Raw genomic sequence first — 19465 nt, forward strand, 5'->3', positions numbered from 1 at the left:
AAGAAGAAGTGGGATAGTCAGAGAGATGCAGAAAGTAGACAAGAGTACAAGGAGATAAGGCACAAGGTGAAGAGAGAGGTGGCCAAGGCTAAAGAAAAGGGCGTATGATGAGTTCTATGAGAGGTTGGACACTAAGGAGGGAGAAAAGGACCTGTACCGATTGGCTAGACAGAGGGACCAAGCTGGGAAAGATGTGCAGCAGGTTAGGGTGATAAAGGATAAAGATGGAAACGTACTCACAAGCGAGGAGAGTGTGTTGAGCAGATGGAAAGAGTACTTTGAGAGGCTGATGAATGAAGAGAATGAGAGAGAAGGTTGGATGATGTGGAGATAGTGAATCAGGAAGTGCAACTGATTAGCAAGGAGGAAGTAAGGACAGCTATGAAGAGGATGAAGAATGGAAAAGCCGCAGGTCCAGATAACATACCTGTGGAAGCATGGAGGTGTTTAGGAGAAATGGCAGTGGAGTTTTTAACCAGATTGCTTAATGGAATCTTGGAAAGTGAGAGGATGCCTGAGGAGTGGAGAAGAAGTGTACTGGTGCCGATATTTAAGAATAAGGTGGATGTGCAGAACTGTAGTAACTACAGGGGGATACAATTGATAAGGCACAGCATGAAGTTATGGGAAAGAGTAGTGGAAGTGGAAGCTAGGTTAAGAAGTGAGGTGATGATTAGATAGATAGATATATTCTTTATTAATCCCAAGGGGAAATTCACATACTCCAGCAGCAGCATATTGATAAGGAAACAATATTAAATTAAAGAGTGATAAAAAATGTAGGTAAAACTGATTTTTAAAACTGATTAGTGAGCAGCAGTATGGTTTCATGCCAAGAAAGAGCACCACAGATGCAATGTTTGCTCTGAGGATGTTGATGGATAAGTTTAGAGAAGGCCAGAAGGAGTTACATTGTGTCTTTGTGGACCTGGAGAAAGCATATGACAGGGTGCCTCGAGAGGAGTTGTGGTATTGTATGAGGAAGTCGGGAGTGACAGAGAAGTACGTAAGAGTTGTACAGGATATGTACGAGGGAAATGTGACCATGGTGAGGTCTGCGGTAGGAATGATAGATGTATTCAACGTGGAGGTGGAATTACATCAGGGATCTGAGCCCTTTCTTATTTGCAATGGTGAAGGACAGGTTGACAGATGAGATTGCACAGAAGTCCCCGTGGACTATGATGTTTTCTGATGACATTGTGATCTGTAGCAAGAGTAGGGAGCAGGTTGAGGAGACCCTGGAGAGGTGGATATATGCTCTGGAGAGGAGAGTAATGAAGGTCAGTAAGAACAAGACAGAATACATGTGTGTAAATGAGAGGGAGGTCAGTGGAATGGTGAGGATGCAAGTAGTGGAATTGGCGAAGGTGGATGAGTTTAAATACTTGGGTTCAACAGTACAGAGTAATGGGGATTGTGGAAGAGAGGTGAAAAAGAGAGTGCAGGCAGGGTGGAATGGGTGGAGAAGAGCGTCAGGAGTAATTTGTGATAGAGAGTCACAAATCAGCAAGAATGAAAGGGAAGGTCTACAGGACGGTAGTGAGACCAGCTGTGTTATATGGGTTGGAGATGGTGGCACTGACCAGAAAAGAGGAGACAGAGCTGGAGGTAGCAGAGTTAAAGATGCTAGGAATTGCATTGGGTGTGACAAGGATGGATAGGATTAGAAATGAGGACATTAGAGGGTCAGCTCAAGTTGGGCGGTTGGGAGACAAAGTCAGAGAGGTGAGATTGCATTGGTTTGGACGTGCAGAGGAGAGATGCTGGGTATATTGAAAGAAGGATGCTAAGGATAGACCTGCCAGGCAAGAGGAGAAGAGGAAGGCCTAAGAGAAGGTTTATGGATGTGGTGAGAGAGGACATGCAGGTGATGGGTGTGACAGAGCAAGACGGAGAGGACAGAAAGATATGGAAAAAGATGATCCGCTGTGGAAACCCCTAACAGGAGCAGCTGAAAGAAGAAGAAGAAGATTAATCCCCAAGGGGAAACTGTCTTTTTGAATGACCTTTGGACATCAGAGCACAGCATCAGCCATTGTATAGCAATTTTCAAGTTAATGGCCTTGCTTAAGGGCCCAACAGAGGAAGATCCTTTCTGGCAGTAACGAAATTTGAACTGGCAACCTTCCAGATACCAGCAGAGATCCTTGGCCTATCAGCCTTCCTTTTCCTGATTTTTGATATTTGGTTGCCTGACTCAAGTGTTTCACAGGCTCTCTATTTCCCCTAATAAATCCATGAGGTCTGACCAGACATTCTGGAAATCTTGGAAATGCAAGATGTCACTCTGGATGGACACCATGTTTGCTGCTGGAAAACACCTGAAATTGTCCTTTGGTTTCGTTCAATCCCCACCAGACATTTCCCTTTTCCTTTTATAAGTGGAGATGCCATTTCCCCCCATTTCAGTGAAGCTGTATGATCTAAAGTGGTCCTTTTCTTTCTCCCGTGAAAATGGTCTCTCTCCCTCCACTGCAGAAGTCCTAATGGCTTATTTTGTAAGTTCTGGAGATGCCAGTTGGCACTCTGCCATTTCGTGTAAATCTAATTGATGCTTTCTCTTGTGAAATTCTGTAGGTGGGCACTTTGCCTCCACATCAGAAGCCATGATACCCAGCTGGGAATTTTGTTCTTCTTCTCCTATAATGCTTGGAGATGCTAGCTGGCACTATGCCATCTCTTCTGAGTCAGGATGACAAGCTCTCTGCCTTTAGATCAGAAGTTACTCTGTATAGTGGGCATTATGTCTTCTTCAATAAGGTGGGTGATGAAGGTGCATGACAGCTTGGAAGCTATAGGAGTGCACCCTGCCTCCCCACGGGATTCCATGATTGTCAGTTATGAGGCCTGAATATATGGAAGTGTCAACCTGTGCCCTACATTCTTTTGTGACTTTGTGGGTGACAATGTGTGTCTTCTGGGGGAAACTGTAACAGAAACTGCTTTAATACAAGATAGTAAGCCTTGGCAGTCAACAACTCTTTTAAAGACCAAAACTCTCTGCAAACCCCATCACTAATCTCATCAGAAGCTAACTTTTCATCAGCAGCAACCCCTTTTTAAATTCTTATGAAGTGTCCAATATGTGAAAACTCCCAGTGTCTCTTTGCACTGCATCTCACTCCGATTGATCCTTCCATTTTAGTAACCAGTGCCAAGTCTAGACAGGGTGCCAGTCCACAGGAGGTCACACTCCTCCACACCTCCACATTCATTCACGTATCGATCCTTTCCGGTTACACTCACATGAACGTCATTAGGACATTGGAAAAACCGGGGTACTTCGCTGAGGCTGACACCACACAAGCAGGGCTTGGACTCTGGAGCTCAGGCCTTCCAGTCAGTTATATGAAGGTACAGCCGCATAGATCATCAGTAAGTCTGCCGTGGACACACACAAGTTACTGGGATCTTGCCAGTTCACTTGGCACAGCTGAACAATTCTATCTGCCCTCTTTACCCACAAGGTCAGAACCTATAGAACTTGTCAATTGTAGCAACTGAGCCACCATATGGTATCATTACAAAAATTATAGCAGGTTCACACCAATAACCCCACCCTGGTCCTCCATCTCAGAATTATGCAATTTAGTGTCTATGGTGACTGATCAGGACCGAGACCGAGGGGCATTAGCATCAGTCATGGAAATGGCGGCCCACCCAGGGTTAGTTCTGCCATGTGCCCCATGATGCTGGAATATATTCTGACTAACCTGAATATGCATAAAGACCCCATAACGCTACACGATTTTTCAGTCACAGATGTCTATTTAGTTAGCGAGTAGGGGACGGTCGTGGCACACTCCCATTTGTGCCAGTCATCTAGTCTGCCATCCCCAGTGATTCAGTCCAGCCAGGCTGTGACTGACCCAATGATATCAAACAGGTTTAAGTCATAACGGTGGGTGGGTTGGTTTCTGTGTATGTGAGAGCTGAGAACCGCATACCAGGCAGAGATGGAATAATGAATGCAGGTGTTTTTTAACTGACAATGAGAAGCTCGTCTGTCTGATGTCTCATGCTTTATGTACCACAGCAGACTGGAATAAACGAGAAAAAGGGGCTGTGACTGCAGCTGAACTCGCCACACCTGTGAAGCGTTCATACAGCACTGGCTGTGCCAGGTAGCACGTTATTGACTGTCAGGAGAAGGGCTGAGCTTGAGATACTTTAGAAATGTGAAAGAGTGCTGCAACGTCGTGATGGAGTCGTGTAGTTTGCCATGCCCTGTGATTTCTCTTTGTGTCATCTGACATCCTCAGGTGACGAGATCAGCAACCGCAATCATGAAGTTTAACATCCCTTCCAAGTAGAAGTCATGTAACATGCCAGCGAATTAAGCAGGTTCAGCATCCTCTGCAGGTATAGAACATGGCCAGCTGATGTGATCCTGGGGCAGACACTTTGTGAGACAGAGAAAGGACTGAGGACCAGGAAGAAGGAGCAGGGCGCGCAGGTCATGGCCTACTGTTAGAAAGCTTTAGGCTTAATTAGTGGCAGTTGAAGTTCCACACAGCCACCCCGAGAGGTACACGTGTACGTGTGTTGGGTCTTGTCAAGTCACGCACCTTCACCTCACTTTGTGTCACTGCACACTCATGGCTGTGTCATTTCAAGTCACCATTACTTCCAGAGGGAATGTTTAACACATATGGGTAAAAATCGAAGAAGAGCATAATCCGTTCAGGGCAAAAGACCCCAATTTAAGGAACTGGGAAGATGAGAGAGTTTAAGGGCTGCCCCCTACTGAAAGTAAAGGAAATCATAGCCAGGCTGTCACACAGAGTTCAGTCACCACTATAAGGCCTTGGTGCTCTCTGGAAGAGTGTGGGGCACAGGGGGCTGAAAGACTATCCATCATCGGGCACTGAGGGGTGCAAGGAGGATGAAGCTAAAGATGTCCAATTTAGCCCGGTCTCCATTGCTCACCTACAGCAGATGCAAAATGCCGCTGCTCGATTTTTAACTGGTACAAGCAAGCATGAGCACATTACCCCAAATTTGGCTTCCCTTCACTGGCTTCCAGTTCATTTTCGGATCCATTTTAAAATTCTTGTATTTGTTTTGGTTGTGCCCTATTTTATTTGTCGGAACTGCTCCACCCTTATGTGCCGTCCCGCTCTCTCAGGTCAGCAGACCAGATGCTTTTACTTGTTCCTAAGACACGATGCAAACTCCGAGGTGATTGGGCTTTTTCAGTTGCAGCTCCAAAACTCTGGAATGATTTGCCATTGCACATTAGGCAGGCTCCTTCACTCGCTGTCTTTAAATCTTATTTAAAAACACACTTTTACTCCCTGGCCTTTGACCCAGTGTGAGATGTTGACTATCTGTGTACTTTTTTATTGTGAATTTCTTCAGCTCTTATGTGTTTCTGTTTCTTTTACCCTTTAGTTATTGTGTGTCTTATATGTTGGGTTTTATTGTACAACACTTTGGTCAGCCTTGATGTTGATTTTCAAGTGCTTTATAAATAAATGATTAGATATACAGGGGCACAGTCAGGCACAAAGGGTGTCCATCATTAGGCACATGGCATACAACCAAGATGAAATGCTGTCAGTCATTTGTCACAATGGGCACAACCAGGCTGAAAGGCTTGGGTATAGAGGGGTACAGCTGGGCTGAAAGGTTGTCCATCTTCAGGCACAGAGGGGTACAAACAGAATGACAGGCTATCCATCACTGGGCACAATGGGGCACTACCAGGAACAAAGGCTGTCCATCAACGGGCATAGAAGGACACAGCCAGGCTGAAAGGCTCTCTTTCATTGGGCACAGAGTGGCATATCAAGGCAGAAAGGAAGTCCTTTACTGGTCATAATGGGACACAACCAGGGTGGAAAACTTTCTAAAATTGGGCACAATGAGCACAAAGGCTGTCCATCATCAGGCATGGTGGGGCACTGCCAGGCACAAAGGGTGTCCACCAGGGTAACGGGGGGGGGGGGGGGGGGGGGTGTAACGTAGGAAGAACATGTAAATAATACATCACAGTCAGTACTGATGCTAACATTTGTAACCCAGAACTCTGAAGATGAAATGCAGCCATGATACTCCAATCACAAACAAGCTTCCCAACTGTCTTGTTATTATTTTTATTAGTAGCATAGCTTATAAATGCAATCAATTATTTTGTATTTTGTTTTTGTAATTCATTTAGGTCTCTTTACAAAGATCTGATTTCACTTGATAGTAGAGTCTTTAATTTCAAAATAGACAAATTTAATCTGCCATGATTCAGTTTTGTAGCATAATATTAAATGTCCAAGAGATTGAATACTTTTAATATGCACTGCATATAATGTATAGATAGATATAAAAGGCACTATATAATGTAGTTTCTTGTATTTTGCCTATTTTAGGGAGCGCCATTGGGCAGGGTCACGGCTCCCTTAATTTGTCCCTTCAGAGGTGCTCATTCTGTTCATAAGAATGAGCACGTCGGGTATTCCTCTTCACAACTTCATGAACCTGCTACCGGTAGCAACTGGCTCCTGCCCTTTGGAGTGATTGAGCTCCATTCACCTTTACCCTAAAGCAGACAGAAACTGTTTTAATACAAAATAGACTGCCTGGTCTCCGATTACATAAATGTGTTTTTAAGATGAACGCTGAGTTGTAAAATTAAATCGGTTTATGATGCTGCTCACCATCCTCAAGCTGCATAATAAAGTAATTTACTACAGCAGTGTAATTGGACTTTCTTCATGCGTGCCGTGCCTCTAGAAACCCCGCGACCTGTCGATAGCGTGTCAGTACCGGCTGCGGCCACAAGAGGGAGCCATTGCCCGCGGACACTGACACGCAAGCCAGAGGCGTTTCCTAATGTGGGCTTTTGTTTCGCAATGGTGACTCTGCCGTTCGTGATCTGTTTATTCTTTTCGAGCTCAAACGCCAACCCGGTCGCCGATGAACCTCTCAGAACTGAACGTGACCACTGCGCCCTCGCACGCCGTCACTCCGCGCCTCAGATGCCCACTCCGGCGTGTCCTCTCATCGCCCAGCACTCATCTCCCGTCAGATTTCTGTTTAGGCATCGGGTTGTCTGAAGTGCCATTCTCGTCAAGTGAAACGTGACGCAGCCACCTCCGCCAGCCGGACTGCTGGGTTTTTCTAACTTGCGTTCACAGTGTCAATAAACCAAGAAGCGCCTCGTCCTCGACTCCCTAATGATCTTGTCAAGCGAGGTGTGGCCTGGGTGGGGTGTGACAGGATCGCCGGAGTCTCCGTGTCGCAGGTGTCGCCGGCCCACTTCGCTCAGTGTGGTTCATTCTCCTCGTCTGAGCAGGACATGTTGATGGTTATCTTCATTTTCATTGTCTGGAGGGCACGGCGACGCAGTGCTCAGTGTTAAACCATGGCTTTGGTGGTAGTCTCTGTGAAGCCTGGGCCTTCTCTTCGTGACTGCACGGGTTTTCTAAGAACTTCGTGAAAGTCAGATTGGCAACATTAATGTGACTCGCATTTAGTGAGTGTGATCTGTGATGGACTGGTGAACCATGCAGGTCAGGGTCCAGTGCTGTCAGATAAGGTCGAGACACTACAACTCTGTACTGGAAAAGCAATTATATGTGTTTGCTTATCAAATGCTTTTATTCAAAGTGACTTACCAAAAAAGTGAACATAACAATTACATGTGTTTGCTTATCAAATGCAAACTTTTTATTCAAAGTAACTTACCATAACAGTCAACATAATTGAGCAAACACCAATCTTTGGGACTGCTTGGGAGCAAGAGTTACAGGGCAAGTGTACAAAATTGATCGCCACAAGTGAAGAGCTCAGAACAAAATATAAGTGAGTTTCAATTCCTGGGTTACAAACCCTAACAGCCATCAGATAGAAACATTGAGGGAGTCAGAATGGAGGTGGGCAGCTCGTTCCACCAGCGAGGAGCTAAACAGGAAAAGATTCTGGACTGAGATTTAATATCATGTAGACGCTGGTGGGCATCACAGGTGAGGGGTCGAGAAGGAGCAGGGGACCTCACAAGTGTCTCCACATATATAGGTGCTGACCCACTGACTGCTCTGTAGGAGTTATATGTGTCGTTACAGGAAGCCAGGGTAGTGATCTGAAGAGAGGAGTGACATGTGCCCACCACGGCTGATTGAACACCTAATTGATTGAACACCTAATTTTGAATCATCTGCAGTGGCTTGGTGACACATGCTGGTACTCCGGTGGTCCAGACATGACAAGACCAGAGCTTGGACCAGGAGTTGTCCTGCTCACTCCATCAGATCTTGTGGATATGGTATAAAGAGAATCTGCCAGACCGAGAGACCGCAGGAGTAGGTGGGTTCAGCAGGCAAATGGAGACTCCATTCACCATCGGTTCACAGCCCTTCAAACGGGGTGCCGCTCTCTCAGGTGTTTGTGCCTTTCAGCGCAGCCGATGAGCACAGAGACAGCAGCACACAAAGAGGCCCTCGTGGGCTCTTTACCTGCAGCACAAAGCTTTTATCTGGTAACCATGGAGAACTCGACACCTGTAAACAGTGAGTCACCCTGCCATTAGACCGAGGACACCCGCCGGCAGACACTGGGAGACAAGCAGGTCGACCCCCTTGACCACAGACATTCTGATGTCTCTCAGAGGGAATGAGGCCCAAACCAAGGGCCAGTGGGCAGACCGAACAAATGAAACCCAATAATTCTAATAATTAATTACATTTTTATAGCGCATTTCTGACCTATTCAAAGCCATCTCAGCCTCTGCCAATTTGTAGCACCCACCTGACAGCCATTTTTACACCCCTACACTCACCACACATTAGCTGTTTAGGTGGTGAAGGAATGAGAGAGACAGCCAGTTAGAGACTGGGGACAACTGGAGGGGAAGGAGTGACCAGGCCATGGTGGGCAGTTTCACCAGGACAGGGAGAAACGCTGGACTCTTTTGAAAAGACACCCAAGGATCTTTTATAACCACAGAAAGTTAGGACCTCCGCTTTACATCTTGTCAGAAGGACAGAGCCTGTTTTTCAATAGTACAGTATCCCTGTCACTGCCATGGGGGCATTGGTATCCACACACACACCAAAGGATAAGTGCTTCTTCATAAATAATGAATAAAAGAGAAAGGGCCATAAAAATAGTTATTGAAGTTATAACAAAAGGAAGACAATGAGCCCCCCACCCCCCCCCCCACCCCACCCTGAATTAACATCTGCAAACTGGCCCACCTCAAGCAGGTTTGATGAGGGACTGAAGGATGGAAGTGTAAATGATGGGACCAGAACTTGGAGTGTTATTATCATGTGTGACACGTGGACCAACTCCAGGCAGCTCTAAACACAGGCCTACTAAGGGAAGGCTGTTATAAGTGGCATATTTTGTTTACTGTCATTTTTCTTGTGTTTTCTGTAAGGATTATAAATAATGTATACATCTTTCCTGTTTTTTTGCTCGAAGGCTTCCTTCAAAAGTTATTCATTTTTAAATGTTATTATTTAACACCATTTTGTTTTACGGGGGAACGGGGGCAAAGTGTTAGTGGTACTGCCTCGCACTAAGGAGACCAGAGTTTGTGTGCCAAGACCTCCCTGTGTAGAGGCTGCGTGTTCTGCCCGAGTCTGCGTGGTTGTCTTCGAACAGTGAAAAGACCTACAAGCTAGATTGGTCATGCTACACAGGCCCTAGTGTGTGTGTGTGTGTGTTTAATGTGTGTGTGTGTGTTTGGTGTTTATGTGTGTGTTTGGTGTGTTTAGTGTGTGGGTTTAGTGTGTGAGTTTGATGTGTGTGTTTAGTGTGTGTGAGTGTGTTTAGGTGTGTGTGTGTGTGTGTGTTTAGTGTGTCAGTTTGGGGTGTGTGTTTGGTGTGTTTAGTGTGTGTGTGTGTGTGTTTGGTGTGTTTAGTGTGTGAGTTTGATGTGTGTGTTTAGTGTGTGTGTTTAGTGTGTGTGAGTGTGTTTAGGTGTGTGTGTGTGTGTGTGTGTTTAGTGTGTCAGTTTGGGGTGTGTGTTTGGTGTGTTTAGGTGTGTGTGTGTGTTTGGTGTGTTTAGTGTGTGGGTTTAGTGTGTGAGTTTGATGTGTGTGTTTAGTGTGTGTGTTTAGTGTGTGTGAGTGTGTTTAGGTGTGTGTGTGTGTGTGTGTGTGTTTAGTGTGTCAGTTTGGGGTGTGTGTTTGGTGTGTTTAGTGTGTGTGAGTTTGGGGTGTGTGTTTAGTGTGTGTCTGTGTTTAGGTGTGTGTGTGTGTGTGTGTGTTAACCCTGTGATGGACTGGCACCCTGTCCAGGGTTTTGTTCCTGCCAAGCGCCCTATGCTGGCTGGAGAGGCTTCTGCACCCCCCAGACCCTGCTCTGGATTAAGCAGGTTAGAACCTGACGTGACATTTTGTTTTCTCTTCTTCAATTCAGTTTATTTTTGTACAGAGCTCTTCACCGAGTGCAGGTGCTGAATTCTCAGGTTAAAAGCAAGTGTAAGTACAAATATAAATTTGACAGATTACTAAATACAGAATTAGGCCCATTAAAGACACACACAGAAAACAAAGTAGAACTGATTAACAAACATGCCAACCATCTGTCCATTTATTGATTGTTGTGGTATGGCTGGTTGACCAAGGAAGAGAATAAAACAAAAACTCCAGTCAGCTGCGTCCCTGGGGCCAGGGTCGGCGCCACCATTAAGGCGAATTAGGCATTTGACTAGGGGGCAGATCTTAAGGGGGTGAAACCCAGCCACATGGGTTAGCTACCAAACAATCGGTTGGCGCACTAATAAGCTTGGCCTAGGCACAAAATAACCTAACATTGGCACTGCCTGGGGCTAAAATAAACTCCCAGGGTAGGGGGGTTCCACAGTCACACTCCTGGAGACCTTGGACAGCTGGCTGCCTACCCCATCCTGAGCTGTCTAAAGCTGGTGGCACGTTGCGCGACTTCTAGTCATTGCGTATGTTAGACTTGCCAACCGCAGCTGCTGATCTCATCGTTGGACCATGTTAGTTTACACAAGAGAGAATCCCTGGGCATTTCACCAACTGAGCGTCAACCTTCCAGCACAGTCGTGCTATGCACCCTTTTTCTTGACAGCCAGCACCATTCCAGGGGTTAACAGGTATGCCAAGTTCAGCCACAATCTCAGCCCTTCTTTTTTTTCTATTCTGTTGTGGTGCGTAAAACACGAGACATCAGACAGACGAGCTTCTCTTCTGTCTGTGAGGTCCAAATCATACGCGTTCCTTACTCCTCATCTCTGCCTTCTATGCATTGTACTTCTGGATGAGCCCTCAGGGGTTGTTAGCTCTCGTACATGCAGAGCCCACCATGAAACCTCTTGGATTGCATTTGTTGAAGTGAGTGGCTGGGTTTGTCACATTAGTCGGCTAACTTCACGAGATTGCGCCGCAGATAGTCTCCAGCTACAGTATAACACTTTGTAAATGAAGGCTTGGACTGACAATCGCTCGTGTAATGCACCATGGCCTTAATAATGACAGCAGTATCCTTCCATGTGATGATTTCAATGCTCCCAGATTCTCAGATGAATTCCCCATGTGCAGGTGAACACCTTCGCAGTACAGCAGTGCCACCAAGTGCCACGACAAGACACCAACAAGAGAAACAGAATAGAGGAGGGTGCCTCCATTTTGGGGCATTTTTGGGGTTCATTCCCATGTCAGCGTATCCCATGATTCACCAGGAATGCTCGATAGCTGACGTCAGCGCTGTGACCATACATGCCATGCATTCCTGGATCATCCAAGATTTGGGTTATTAAAGCCACCACATATGATTTGCTTATGTGACTCCCAGTACTAGAACTTTGATTTTTTGGTTTACCGTTAGTGTATTTGACAACAAGATGAATTCCCCGCTTTGACTTTGGCTCGGATTGTTTTTTTCTCCTGGCCCTTCCTCATAAAATCTTTACTGTATCAAGTTTTCTGGTCAGTACAAAGGCAAGAGTATGTGGAGAGGACAATAGGCCTGATGTTTTAACTTCATGACCACTAGTTCAATCCATCAGTTAAGCCTGAAAAAGTCACATAACCTGTCAGTGCACTGTGCACTGAAGGCCAACACACTGGGAAGGCACAATACAGTTATATGAAAAAGTTTGGGAACCCCTCTTAATTCTTTGGATTTGTGTTTATCATTGGCTGAGCCTTCAAAGTAGTAACTTCCTTTTAATATATGACATGCCTTTTGGAAACAGTAGAATTTCAGCAGTGACATTAAGTTTATTGGATTAACAGAAAATATGCAATATGCATCATAACAAAATTAGACAGGTGCATAAATTTGGGAACCCCAACAGAGATATTACATCAATATTTAGTTGAGCCTCCTTTTGCAAATATAACAGCCTCTAGACGCCTCCTATAGCCTTTGACGAGTGTCTGGATTCTTGATGGAGGTATTTTTGACCATTCTTCCATACAAAATCTCTCCAGTTCAGTTAAACTTGATGGATGCCGAGCATGGACAGCCTGCTTCAAATCATCCCATAGATGTTTGATGATATTCAAGTCAGGGGACTGTGACGGCCATTCCAGAACATTGTACTTCTCCCTCTGCATGAATGCCTTTGTAGATTTCGAACTGTGTTTTGGGTCATTGTCTTGTTGGAATATCCAACCCCTGCGTAACTTCAACTTTGTGACTGATGCTTGAACGTTATCCTGAAGAATTTGTTGATATTGGGCTGAATTCATCTGACCTTCGACTTTAACAAGGGCCCCAGTTGCTGAACTAGCCACCCAGCCCCTCAGCATGATGGAACCTCCACCAAATTTGACAGTAGGTAGCAGGTGTTTTTCTTGGAATGCGGTGTTCTTCTTCTGCCAGGCAAAGCGCTTTTTGTTATGACCAAATAACTCAATGTTTGTCTCATCAGTCTAAGGCACTTTGTTCCAAAATGAATTTGGCTTGTCTAAATGAGCATTTGCATACGACAAGTAACTCTGTTTGTGGTGTGAGGGCAGAAAGGGCTTCTTTCTCATCACCCTGCCATACAGATGTTCTTTGTGCAATTTGCGCGGAATTGTAGAATGATGTACAGATACACCATCTGCAGCAAGATGTTCGTGCAGGTCTTTGGAGGTGATCTGTGGGTTGTCTGTAACCATTCTCACAATCCTGTGCATATGCTGCCTCTGTATTTTTCTTGGCCTGCCAGACCAGCTGGGTTTAACAGCAACTGTGCCTGTGGCCTTCCATTTCCTGATTCCATTCCTTACAGTTGAAACTGACAGTTTAAACCTCTGAGATAGCTTTTTGTAGCCTTCCCCTAAACCATGAGACTGAACAATCTTTGTTTTCAGATCTTTTGAGAGTTGCTTTGAGGATCCCATGCTGTCACCCTTCAGAGGAGAGTCAAAGGGAAGCACAACTTGCCGTTGACCTCCTTAAATACCTTTTCTCATGATTGGACACACCTGTCTATGAAGTTCAAGGCTTAACGAGCTAATCCAACCAATTTGGTGTTGCAAGTAATCAGCATTGAGCAGTGACATGCATTCAAATCAGCAAAATTACAAGGGGACCCACATTTTTGCACAGCCAGTTTTTCACATTTGATTTCATTTCATACAACTAAATACTGCTTCATTAAAAATCTTTGTTCGGAAAACACCCCAGTATTTCCCTAGGAAATGAAAAACATACCACTGTTATCTTTTTTGTTGAAAGTAAATTATTATGCAGGCTGAGAGGGATTCCCAAACTTTTTCATATGACTGTATAAAAGAAGTACTGACTGATTCCACAGCCGACCCAGTCATTGTCTCTGTGGAGATTGCATGTTCTCCCAGTGTCTGTGTGACTTTTCCTCTGCCATCTCAGGGATGTGCATGTGCAGTATGTGGAGGTGGCAGTGGCTCTTGTGTCCAATGCTGCTAAGACCTGACACCCTGAACTGGACTGGAAAATGTGTGCATGAATGTAATCCATGTGTCAAGTGTGCTTAGAGTGTGACTCGTAAAGAGACTTTCTAAATGCGTGTGCCCCAAAACCTAATCCAATGGTAAAGACTTTGAAAACGCAGGAGGGAGGATAAAGGCACATTTCTGGGAAAATGGAAAGTTTTCTGTTGGGATGGTTTGATTTTTGTAGAGGCACCACACTGTAAATGTGGCCCAGAGAGGCAGTGGTTGTCTCACAGGTCCGGGGCTCTGTGTGTGGTCGTAATCTGCATGAGTTTGTAAGTTCTCTGTTTGCATGGGTTTCCTCCGACACCCTCAAAGACGTGCCAGTTAGGTTAACTGGTGAGCGGGCATTGGCCCAGTGTGGGCGTTTGCCTAAGTGGTCCGTCTCCTTGCCTTGCACCCAATGCCAGGAGGAGTGGTGACCCTGAATTGGATTCCACAGGTTTGACAAAGTTAATTGACACGTGTGCAACGAATGACTAACATTTCAGCACATGCGTATTACACTATTCAGCACTCTTGATGATAATGCTTGTGAGCTCAGTTCTCTGTCATTAAATTGATGGCGTTCAACCTTCTCAACCCCCAGTAGAGGCCCAATAGCCTGCTCATCATAAAATGGTGAACACCAAAGTGATTATCCTTGTGGACGGTGAACAAATAAATTGTGTGAAGCATTAACAAACTGGAGTGGAAACATGAACTCAATGGAGGAGCTTGGAGGACCTCCAGGGCCACCTAAAAATCTTTGTCTACATAAGCCTGCAATGGACTGGCATCCCACCTAATGTTGGTTCCTGCCTCAAGCTCTTGGCTGCCCTGAAATGGAATAAGTATATCCAAATAATGGAAGGTGTGGTGGATGACCAATGCCCTTACCTAGCTGGAACACCTCTGTGGTGGAAAGACAGGGGAGAGAGCATGCACAGGACATTATCTCCCCCAGAGCACTAGATGGCAGCCCCACTGGGTTGCAGCGGTGCCTCAGATTCTCACAGGGCTTTATGGGAGTTGGAGTTTGGTACAGCCCTGTTGTGTTCCGTGGGTGCCGCCAGAGGGTGCTACAGGAACTACACAGCCCTATTTCATTGGGCTTCTGCCTCACCTGGTTGTGCTTTCGGACCATGCTAACAGGAAGCACAGCGTGGGAAGTGCTCCTGGGTGCAGGATAGAAGAAGCCAGAGTCGGGAGGGAGAAGACGAAGTTTGCTGGGAGGAGTAGAGGCAAAGATGAAGAGAGAGAGAGAGAAAGACAAAGCCGTATTGCTGTGCTTTGGTACTGTGTTTTACTTTTAGTAAGCGTTTCCCACTGAATAAAAGCCTGTGTTGTGCTGGACCTGTGTCTGTCTGTGTCTGGTTTAGGGAGCTAGAGTGCCCCTGCAGGGCACAAAGGACAAATGGACAGGCAGAATGCTCTACAAGTGTCAGACAGGGCTGAGAAGCAGCACATCAGTTCGAGAATACCCACCAAGGCATTTGAAAGTAATTGCAACTCAAGTGGGCACTTAGAGGGTCACAAGACTGTAACCCTGAAGGATAACAGGAGGAGGAAGGCGATGAACCGAGAACACACCATTCAAGCCCATGATATTCTGTGTGTATCGAATGACAGTAAGGAAGAGGAGAAACTCTGCAGACGCAAGATAAGAAGGCTGAGGAAAAAGATGGTGCTGTACAGGAAGGAGATAAACCTGCACATGAATAATACATCCTCCGCAGGGAAGAGGATGACATGACATACTGTAGGTACTGTATGTGATTGTCATTTAACTACTAACAGTTGGCTAACACTTCTGGACACAGTCTGCACCTCAGCTCTTCAGTCTGCCCTGCTGTTTAAGAGTGCAGCTATGGCGGGTCACTGTCTAGGCTCATACTGACGTGTGAGATGGATAAGCAGATAATGTGGCCATTGAAAAGGTGCCAGTCATGAAGTACAGGGTACAGTATAGAAATGGAGAAGTGGGCAAAGGTGGCAGGCTAACATGAAGGAGACTGCCTCATCTAATGCAGAGCTTAATTGTTGTTGTGAAATTCAACGAGCATCAAATCTACCAGTAGGAGGGCCCATCGTGACTAAGAATTGTTTTTGAAAATGACAACATTTCTTCTGAGCAGCTCATGATCATTCTTTTAACATGTGATGGTTTGGATAGCATGAGTAATGAACAGGAAAACATTAAAAGAAAAGGTCAGATATGACTTAATTTAAGGTTGGATTTCGTGGACTTTTTTTGCTTACTTTAGTTGAAGGTTACATTCAGTGCCCACTCACAGCCAGCAAAGTCAGTAGATCTACTTAGGCACTTTAATATATGCTCACTGGGCAAAGTACTAGGAACACCAGTGCACCTGCTTATCCATGCAATTATCTAATCAGCCAATCATGTGGCAGCAGCGCAAAGCCTAAAAATCACACAGATACAGGTCAGGAGCTTCAGTTCATAAGCACATCAAACATCAGAAAGGGGAAAAATGTCATCTCAGTGATTTCAAAGTTGCTGTGATTGTTGGTGCCAGACGGGCTGGTCTGAGTATTTCTGGAACTGCTGATATGTGATTTTCACACACAACAGCCACTAGAGTTTACACAGAATGATGTGAAAAAAAAAACATCCAGTGGACAGAAACGTCTCCTTGATGAGAGGGGTGAGAGGAGAATGGCCAGCCTGGTCTGAGCTGACGGAAGGGCTCCAGTAACTCAGATACCCTCTCTGTACAGCTGTGGTAGGTCAGAATGCACAGCATGTCAATCCTTGAGATGGATGGGCTAAAATAGCAAAAGACCACATAGGGTTCCAGTCCTGTCATCCAAAAACAGAAACCTGAGGCTGCAGTGGGCATAGGGTCACCAAAACTGGACAGCTGAAGACTAGAAAAACGTAGCCTGGTCTGATGAATCGTGGTATCTGCTGAGGCACGCAGATGTTAGGATCAGAATTCAGCACAAACAGCATGAACCCATGCACCTAACCTGCCTTGTGTCAACACTCCAAGCTGGTGGTGTAATGGTGCGGTGCATGTTTTCTTGGCACACTTTGGGTCTGTTAATGCCAATCAATCATCGCTTGAATACCACAACCTGTCTCAGTATTGTTGCTATCCACGTGCATCCCTTTCTGGCCACAAGGTACCCATCTAGCTACTTCCAGCACCATGTCGCAAAGCAAACTTCATCTGAATCTGGTTTCATGAACATGGCAATGAGCTCAGTGTTCTTCAGTGGCCATCCCATTCACTAGATCTGAATCCAATGGAACACCTTTGGGATTTGGTAGAACAGGAGACTCACCACATGAATGTGCAGCTGACAAATCCACAGAAATTGTGTGATACAATCAGATCAACATGGACCAGAATCTCAAAAGAATGTTTCCAACATCTTGTGGAATCCATGCCAGGAAAAACTGAGGCTGTTTTGAGAACAAAAGGAGACCCTACCTAGAATTAGTGTAGTGTTCCTAAGTGTAGGTTTGCAGATTTATATGGTCATTATTTTCACGTGTACAGATGCATCTAAAAGAAGGACTCTGTGTTCCACTCAGTCTGGCTAGACAGATCTCAGATTCTCACTTTTTGGTAAAAAGACAGAATGGTTGAACTCAATAACCAACATTTGCAGGCTGTTTGCCCTGTGATGCAACATAACCAGAAACAACATGGGAGCAAAGTGTTAAGAAATATGAAGATAGCCTGAGAGTCAGTGACCAGACTGGCACATAACCAGAGGACACAAGGTGGGGGCGTGAGAGGTAAATATTGAGATCTGCTTTTGATCAAAGACCCCACTTTGATTCACACCCACCATGTGGGATCTTACCCCTGTCCTTTCAGCTGTACCTCAAATGACTTCAGAGGACGGGTACAGAATTAATTTAAACAGCTTGCCTCGCTAAACACACCTGAGCGACTAGCATTACTGGATCTACAAGGGAGGTGCCAGCACTGTAACATGCGTAGCTTGCCTGCTGAACACAATTACATTCTCCCCTGCCTAAATTCTCTGTCTTTGACAAACTGATACCACTGTTAAAGGGAGTGTGTTTTTGCTGCCAGCACCCACCATGGCATCAATCCCAGCCCTTATACTCAGGTCTACTGTGGATGGATACAGTTAGTTGAACTAAACACCGTACCTGTAATCTGGGCAGCTGGCATGACACTGGTACTGCATCATAAGTGCCTGTATGTTGGAGACCCCCACACCACACCCCACCCCACTTAATTATATCGAGTTTAGTTTACAGTCCCATGAGAAAGTATTCAGACCCCTTCACTTTTTACACATTTTGTTATGCTGCAGCCTTGTGCTAAAATCATTTAAATTATTTTTTTGCCTTATCAAACAACAGTCAATACCTCAGACTTAAAAAGTGAAAACAGGATTTTAGATATTTTTGCAAACTTACCAAAAACCAAAAAAACTGAATTATCATATTGCCAGCTGTATTCCAACCCTTTGCTATGACACTTGCAATGTGGCTCAGGTGCATCTCATTCTATAGATCATCACTGAGATGGTGCTACACCTTGTTTGGTGTCCACCTGTTGTCAGTTCAGTTGATTGCACATGATTGAGGGTCATTTGATGATGGACAAAATTAATTTAAATGATTTTAAGGCAGTGCCCTCCATAATGTCTGGGGCAAAGACAAATTTCTCCTTGATGTACTCCTCTACTCCATAGTTTAAAATTACAAATCAAACAATACAGACATCGTGATTAAAGTGCACATTGCAGATTTTAAGGGTATCTGCATACATTTCCTGTCACACCATGTAGAAATGACAACACGTTTTCTACACAGTCTCCTCATTTCAGGGCACCATAATATTTGGAACAATTGGTGTCACACGTGTTTGTGATGACTCAGGTGGGTTTCATTGCTTCATAAAACACCTCAGCCTGCTTCTACCCTTTGGAATCTGCAGTTGCTGTTGTTCAACATGACAACAAAAGCTGTGCCAATGAAAGCCAAAGAAGCCATTATGAGACTGTAAAACAAGAGTAGAACCATTGGAGACATCAGTAAAACCTTAGGATGACCTAAATCTACTGTCTGGAATATCATTACGAAGAAAGAACACACTGGTTAGCTCAGTAATTGCAAAGGTACTGGTGGGCTAAGGAAGACCTCCACTGCTGATGACAGAAGATTCCTCACTATGGTAAAGAAAAAGCCCCAAACACCCGTCTGACAGATCAGAAACAGTCTTCAGGAGGCAGATGTGTGTGTGTCAGAGATGACTATCTGCAGAAGACTTCATGAGCAGAAATATAGGGGCCACATTGCAAGATACCACTCACTAGTTATCCATAACAACAGAATGGTCAGATTGCAGTTTGTGAAAAAGGACTTAAAAAAGCCTGCAGAATTATGGGAAAAAGTCTTGTGGACAGACGAGATAAAGATGAACCTGCATCCAAGTGATGGCAAGAGCAAAGTGTAGAGATGAGAAGGAACTGCCCAAAATCCAAAGCAAGGCCACATCATCTGTCAAGCATGGTGGTGGGGTGGAGTTGTTATGGCTTGGGCATGAATGACTGCCACAGGTACTGGCACACTTAGCTCCTTGATGATGTAA

This window comes from Erpetoichthys calabaricus, chromosome 16, assembly GCF_900747795.2.
Source record: "Erpetoichthys calabaricus chromosome 16, fErpCal1.3, whole genome shotgun sequence".
In the NCBI taxonomy this organism is placed as follows: domain Eukaryota; kingdom Metazoa; phylum Chordata; class Cladistia; order Polypteriformes; family Polypteridae; genus Erpetoichthys; species Erpetoichthys calabaricus.